The sequence below is a fragment of the Octodon degus genome, unplaced genomic scaffold (assembly GCF_000260255.1).
Source record: "Octodon degus isolate 3935 unplaced genomic scaffold, OctDeg1.0 scaffold00211, whole genome shotgun sequence".
Taxonomy (NCBI): Eukaryota; Metazoa; Chordata; class Mammalia; order Rodentia; family Octodontidae; genus Octodon; species Octodon degus.
The window spans coordinates 3,721,399-3,727,779 of NW_004524787.1; the positions used below are offsets into that span (position 1 = coordinate 3,721,399).

At 33.3% G+C, this 6,381-nt stretch overlaps 1 pseudogene; it reads right to left on the reverse strand.

The window, feature by feature from the left end:
* LOC101573166 overlaps positions 1-6,381 on the reverse strand; it is an 82,422-nt pseudogene that overhangs the window by 28,782 nt on the left and 47,259 nt on the right.

The window sequence follows — 6,381 nt, forward strand, 5'->3', positions numbered from 1 at the left end:
GAGGGTCCGGCCCACACTGCGCCTGGGCTGGGACTGGTCCCGCTGGCGCAGGGTAGCAGGAAGCTCTCCACACACTCACCGGACCTGGGCTAGGACTTCTTTGCTTAATACTTAACAGCAGGTGGATATCCAGAATTACCTTAAAGGGTCAGCTCATGGTCAGTATCTATGAAAATCCTGGCTTATATTTAATATTGAAAAGGGAAGAAAAATACTTCCATTCTCTTCACCACCTCTCTCTTTTCTCCCTCACTTGGTATGAAAAGTAACTTACTATGTCAAAGGATAAAATCATGAAATTAAAGATAATTTTGAAGTTTATGCACATGGAATTATTCATGTTTCTGGATGACCCTTTGCAGATCTATGGAGTTTATGGGAGTGGTAATGAATTGTAAATGATGAGTATTTGGTGTGGTGTCTTTATTTTAGTTACATGGCCAGTTAAAGTTTATCAGTTTTGATGATTTTCCAAGCCAAAAATGCACTTCTTTCCTTCATTGAATAATTTACAGAAAACTTGAAGTTTGAGTATGATGGACATCTTGTTGGAACATAGTCATACACATTTCCTCAAAACTAAATAATGTGTTATACTTTTTTCTCAAAGGTGACTATTTAATGATTTAAATTTTGCCTTTGAACACTACTGTCTGAGTAAAGATAGTAATGTTAAGAGAAATTGTATGCTGTGTTATGCATTCTGCAATTCCTTATAAAGCACTGAAAAACATGGTAAAGTATACATATTACAGACAAAATTTGTCAAAATGACCAAAGAATTTTCAAAAAAGCCAGAAATGTAAACTAGAATACTTAAATACAGAATCTGTACATTTAATGTCTTTCCTTCTCTTTTTCTTATGTCAAATGGAAGCAGACACTTGTGATACTACTCATACTTGCAAAACTGTCTTGGATGGTAGCACTTTTATTTCTGATTTACATAGTGGTATGCTCCTGAGTCAGAATTATATGATCTGATGCAGTGAAACGTTAACAGCACTCTAGATGCTAAACCTTTGATTGAATGCTGTGGTTTCTTTTAAAAGAAACCACAGTAAAGTACCATAGAAAACAAGTGTTCAGTTTCTCAACGCAGAAGAATCAACCTTTAAACCTTAGAAATGGGTGTGGGAAATCTAGATTATCACGTACTTTTTCATTCTTGAAAACTTAGTATTCATGCTTTTCTGTTTGTTCCGCAACTCTTGCATCTCAGCCATCACTCTCTGCAACTCATCACAGTAAATTCTCACATCCTCTATTTTCACTGATGACCCCTACAGTGGAAATAAAATATAGTTGGGGTGTTAGAAATACAATCAACTTCATTATGGATACTTATGAAAGGGAAAAGAGGAATGACTAACCTAAGTTGATTAAATTCTTTAAGCATACCTCTGTTATAGCAGTAAGTAAGCTATTTCATATGTAATAGTTATTAAATATATTATCTAAGTTGAAAGCTTCTGAAAGACAGAAATATAGTCTTCTGCTATATTTTCTGATTCAGACAGCTCAATACCTTACACATAGTTGACCAGTAATGAATATTTACTAAATTTCACATGTATTTTTGAGTAAAACTTATAAATTATTCAAAAAGGTATATTTTTGTACAAAAATGTTTAAATCATAGTTTTTATCTTCAAAGAATGGAAAATATACTTTAGGGAAAATAAAATACATAAGCCAAGAACTATGTAACAAAACAAAAATGTAAAGAAATTACATGTGACTCTGACACACAGGGTAGCATATTAATTAAAAAACACATCTGATTCCATTTAAACTTGAACTCTGACCTGAACTCAGCTTCTCCCTGTTAAGACTGATTATGAACAGTGTTGTAGAAGAGATTTCATCTTGTAGATAATAAACAAAATAATTAATATCAGAAACAATAAAAAATAGACTATATACTAATTTTGTGTATCTACTAAGATAGGAGCATGTTGAACTAGACGTTCCAATATAAAGAAGCTATTCTAGGCTTTAAAGTTTATAATAATATCTACAATAACAATCTTGTAATTATTTTCACAAAATAAGGCAACACTTCAATTGCCCTCAGCTGAGGCTTTATCTCATACCACTACTGTGAGTAAGACTGGGTTCTTGGGGCTGGGGAGTAGCTCAGTGGAATAAGCACTTGCCTGGCAAGTGGAAGGGCCTGAGTTCAATCCCTGGTTCCACAAAACAAAAAAAACCCCAAAAACAAAACAAAACAAAACAAGACTGTGTTCTTGAAAACAAGGACCTATAGACTACATCCTTCAAATTGAAACTTGGGCATTGTAAATAGAAACAGCCAACATTTTATCTGTTATAAAGGCATCTGAAAAATAAACCTATTTGTCAAATATCCCTTGTATAATTAAAAAAGCAGAAAATCTTCTATATTTAAACAAACAAGAGGCCTATATGAAAAGCAGTCTGTAATAAACACTGTAGAACAGCAGAAATCAGCAGCATAATTATCCAAGCTATCCTATGTACATAAATATATCTTTTTTTTCTTCCTTCTTTCTTTCTTTGGTCCTTTTCCTCATCCCAGTTAATCCTTCCATTTGAACAGATTCTTTTTCACAGTATCTATTGTACCTTTCAGATTTTATTTACTCTTTGAGGTTCTTAAGCTAGCAAGATAATATGATGTTTGCACATGCAGGTCTGATTTCTTTCATTTATGTGTATGGTCTCTAGTTGTATCCATTTACTTATAAAAGCCTCAAGTTTATCTTTTTTATAGCTCAGTAATGCTCTACTGTGTAGAAATACTTTTTAAAAATTCATTTCTCAGGTGATGGGAATTTAGGTTATTATCAAGATTTAGCTATGACAAATTGCACTTCTACAAACACGTATGCACATACATCGCTGTGGTATAATGTTTTCAGCTCTTCTTAAAAAAATACCCAGGAGGGGAATAGCTGGATTGAATTGGATCTCCAATCCTAGCTTTCTGAGGAATTTCCACACTAATTTCCATTGTAGTTGTACCAGTCTGAACTCACACCAAATGAAGAAGGTTGTCACTTGTTGAGCCCTTAATTGATCATCTTTTCTATGGCTCTTCTGTGACATTTCCCAAATATTCACTAAATCTATGGACTCAAAAGCTAACACAATATTAAAAAAATCATTTAAGGTCTTTGTTACCTTCTATAAAAAATATGGTATTTCTTTCAAGTACCAAGATTATCATTTGTACTAATTAATAGTATATGAGAACCACTGTTTGCCATGTAGAAGCTATAAACTAAAATTAAATGTAATTTAGTTCACATTTATAAATATTTATCATAGGATTGGATTCTGATTTAATTTAATTTAGCTTTGCTTTTCATTCCTCTACCTCATCTAATGTAGGAGGTCATCATACTTGCTACTAATAAAATGATTATGTTGCTTTAGGATTATGAAAAAAAATTCTGAGAGCCAAGCTTGCCCTGTTCTTTGGCTGTAGCACCACTTATGCACTTGAAATTTTTGAAATCTCCAAAAGATGTTGTTGATGTAGGTTATATCTCTAAACATATATAATATTAGAGTTAAAGTTTGATAAAATTTAAAATAATCATTAATTTCTTTATATATTTAGAAAAACACTTTTTACTTCACAGGTCTCCCAAAAGTGTATCAAGAGCTCTATGGGTTTGCAAATCATGCATTTAGAATTACTGGTCTAGAGGTTTGGGGAGACAGCTTAGCAGTCTAAGCACCTGCCTGGCAAGAGCAAGGACCTGGGTTTGATCCCTGGCACTGCATGCCATGCAGGCCCAAGAACCATGGATGTGCCGTGCTGGCTACCAAAACTGGGCATTGTGGCTCATGCCTATAATCCCAGCACTGGGGGTGGCTGAGACACGAGGACCACTATGAGTCTGAACTGTGTAGTGAGACCTTATATCAAATAAATAAGTAAATAAATAAGAATTACTAGTCTGAACAACATACTAAGTTATGCTTTTGCTTCTATACTTCCAGTACACAGAACCCATTTTACATGAGGTTTATAAAAATTTCAACATGCATAGACATCTCATAATGAAAACCTGGGTTACTATTTATATTGTCTCGATCTATAAGTATCTCTAGGTTTGAGCACACAGGTTTAGCTGTTATTTTCCTTCTTAAGATAAATACAAAAATAAAGTCACTTCCTAATTTTTCTGGACCTCTCTGCTTAGTTCTTAAAATGTTCTATTTGCATAAGTATGGTCAAAATAAAAAAAGCAATAAAACATAACTTAGGAAAAGTGATAAAATTTGAACAAATAACTATCAAAAGGTCATCTTTATAGAGACCCAGAAAATGTACCCAGCAAATGGATTTCCAGCTGGCAAATTGAAGCAACAAGTTTTAACCTTAAGACTTAAAGAAACTATAAAATATTTAAAACAAGGGTAGGGGGCCGGGGAGATAGCTCAGTAGATTAAGAATTTGCCTGACAAGTGTAAGGAAGGGCCTGAGTTCAATCCCTGTTTAGAAAAGAAAAAAAAAGAAACAAAACAGCAACAACAGCAACAAAAACACAAGGGAAGACTGGTTGAAGCCCAAATTTTTTTTACAAAAAAGTGTGAAACAATAATCTTACTTTGCGCTTGATGTTTTCTAGAAAGTTGGCTTCTCCCTTTTTGAAGAACGGATGTTGAAATTCCATAGCTGGTGCATCTTGGCCAGTCTTTTCAGACTCCAATGTAATTATCTTTCGGAAACCATCTAGCAATAAATCAAACAGTAACAATTAACAAACAGAGGTCACTGAATAGATTCTTGGCAGCAGAGCTGAAAATTATTGGAATATATTAGCAATACTGCAAAATATATGGCTACCACAACATAACTGCTGGATTAGAATAGGTTAATTTCAAATTTAGGAATGGAGTTTCTCAATTAAGAGAAACGACACTATATTTAAGCTGGTGTATGTGATTTATTTCACTTAACACTTTGTTCACAGGTATCCATTTTCCTATGAATGAGCCAAATTTATTTTTCTTTAGTATGGTAATTTTCCATCAGGAGTACATGCTATGTTTTCTTGCTTCATGTGTGAATGGATGTATAGGCTGCTTCCCAGATTTATACATTATGGATTGTGCTGCTATAAACATTGGTATGTTTGTAAAAAAGATTAGGAACTGAGATCTCAATAACCTATTTTGTTTTGTTTACACAAAACTTACAAATGAACTTAGAGTACTTGTGAGTAGCTATGGATAATTAAAATCTATATATAGTCAGCCAGCTTAATTTAACCAATAGCTTCAAATTTTTGTAACACCTGCTATTATGTGGCAATATCTCAAGGATTACTGAGAGCAAAAATAATTGATTTTGATTGGTTTTTATCTTTTAGTATTTTGCTCACCCTTTGAAAAGACTGAAAAGCCAGTATAAAAAGAAGGAAAGGTGACTGACTAAATCATTTGCTCCTAAAATAATCAAGAGCAGCAACAATAAGATTTGAATAAAGCTTCTCATAAGAAGAAATACAAATGGCTAACAAACATACAAAAAATGGTATCCATCACTGGTTATCAGACAAATATAAAGCAAAAATATAATATCATATCCACCTATTCCAGTAAGAGTTGTGATTAACATTTCTCTAATGTTGATCTCAGTTTGCTGAACAGAAAGTTTGTGTTACTGTTTGTTTCTTCTTGTAAGAAACATTGTGGTTTATATCTTGTACTGAGTAACTGCCGTAAAGTTGATACACAGTGCAATGGCTATTGCTTTTCTCTTCACTTTGTTTTTTTCATAAAAAATACAAAACTAATGTTCTAGTGGGGATGTGGAGAAAAGAGAACTTTAAAGCACATTGATAAGTTATAGCCTTTATTGAAGGTCCTTAAAAACTAAAAATAGATGTACCATAAGATTCAGAAATCCTGTTATGGGTATACAATAAAAGGAAATGAAAGCACCATGCTAAGGAGATTCCTATACTTTCATAAACAAATTGACACTATTCAAAATAGCTAAAATATACAATCAACCTAAGTGCCCTTTAAAAGGTGAATGGATAACAAAAACGTGGTATTTATATAAAAATTAATATTCAATCACAAAAATTGAAATTCTGTTGATCACAAAAATAGAGGGCATTCAACTGAATGAAACAAGACAGACACAGAAACGCATAAATGCCATATGTTCTCACACATATGTGGAAGCTAAAAAAATGTACCTAAATGTACAACAGTTATTACTAGAGATAGTAAAGTCTGTGTAGGAGAGCAGAGACTGGATAAAAGGAATTTAAGGGTCAGTCAAATGGCTCAGCAGCTTTTGGATCTGATAAGGTCAGTCAAGTCCCCTCAGGATTTATCCTGAGATCCTGTACCTCAGATTGTAGAACCTTT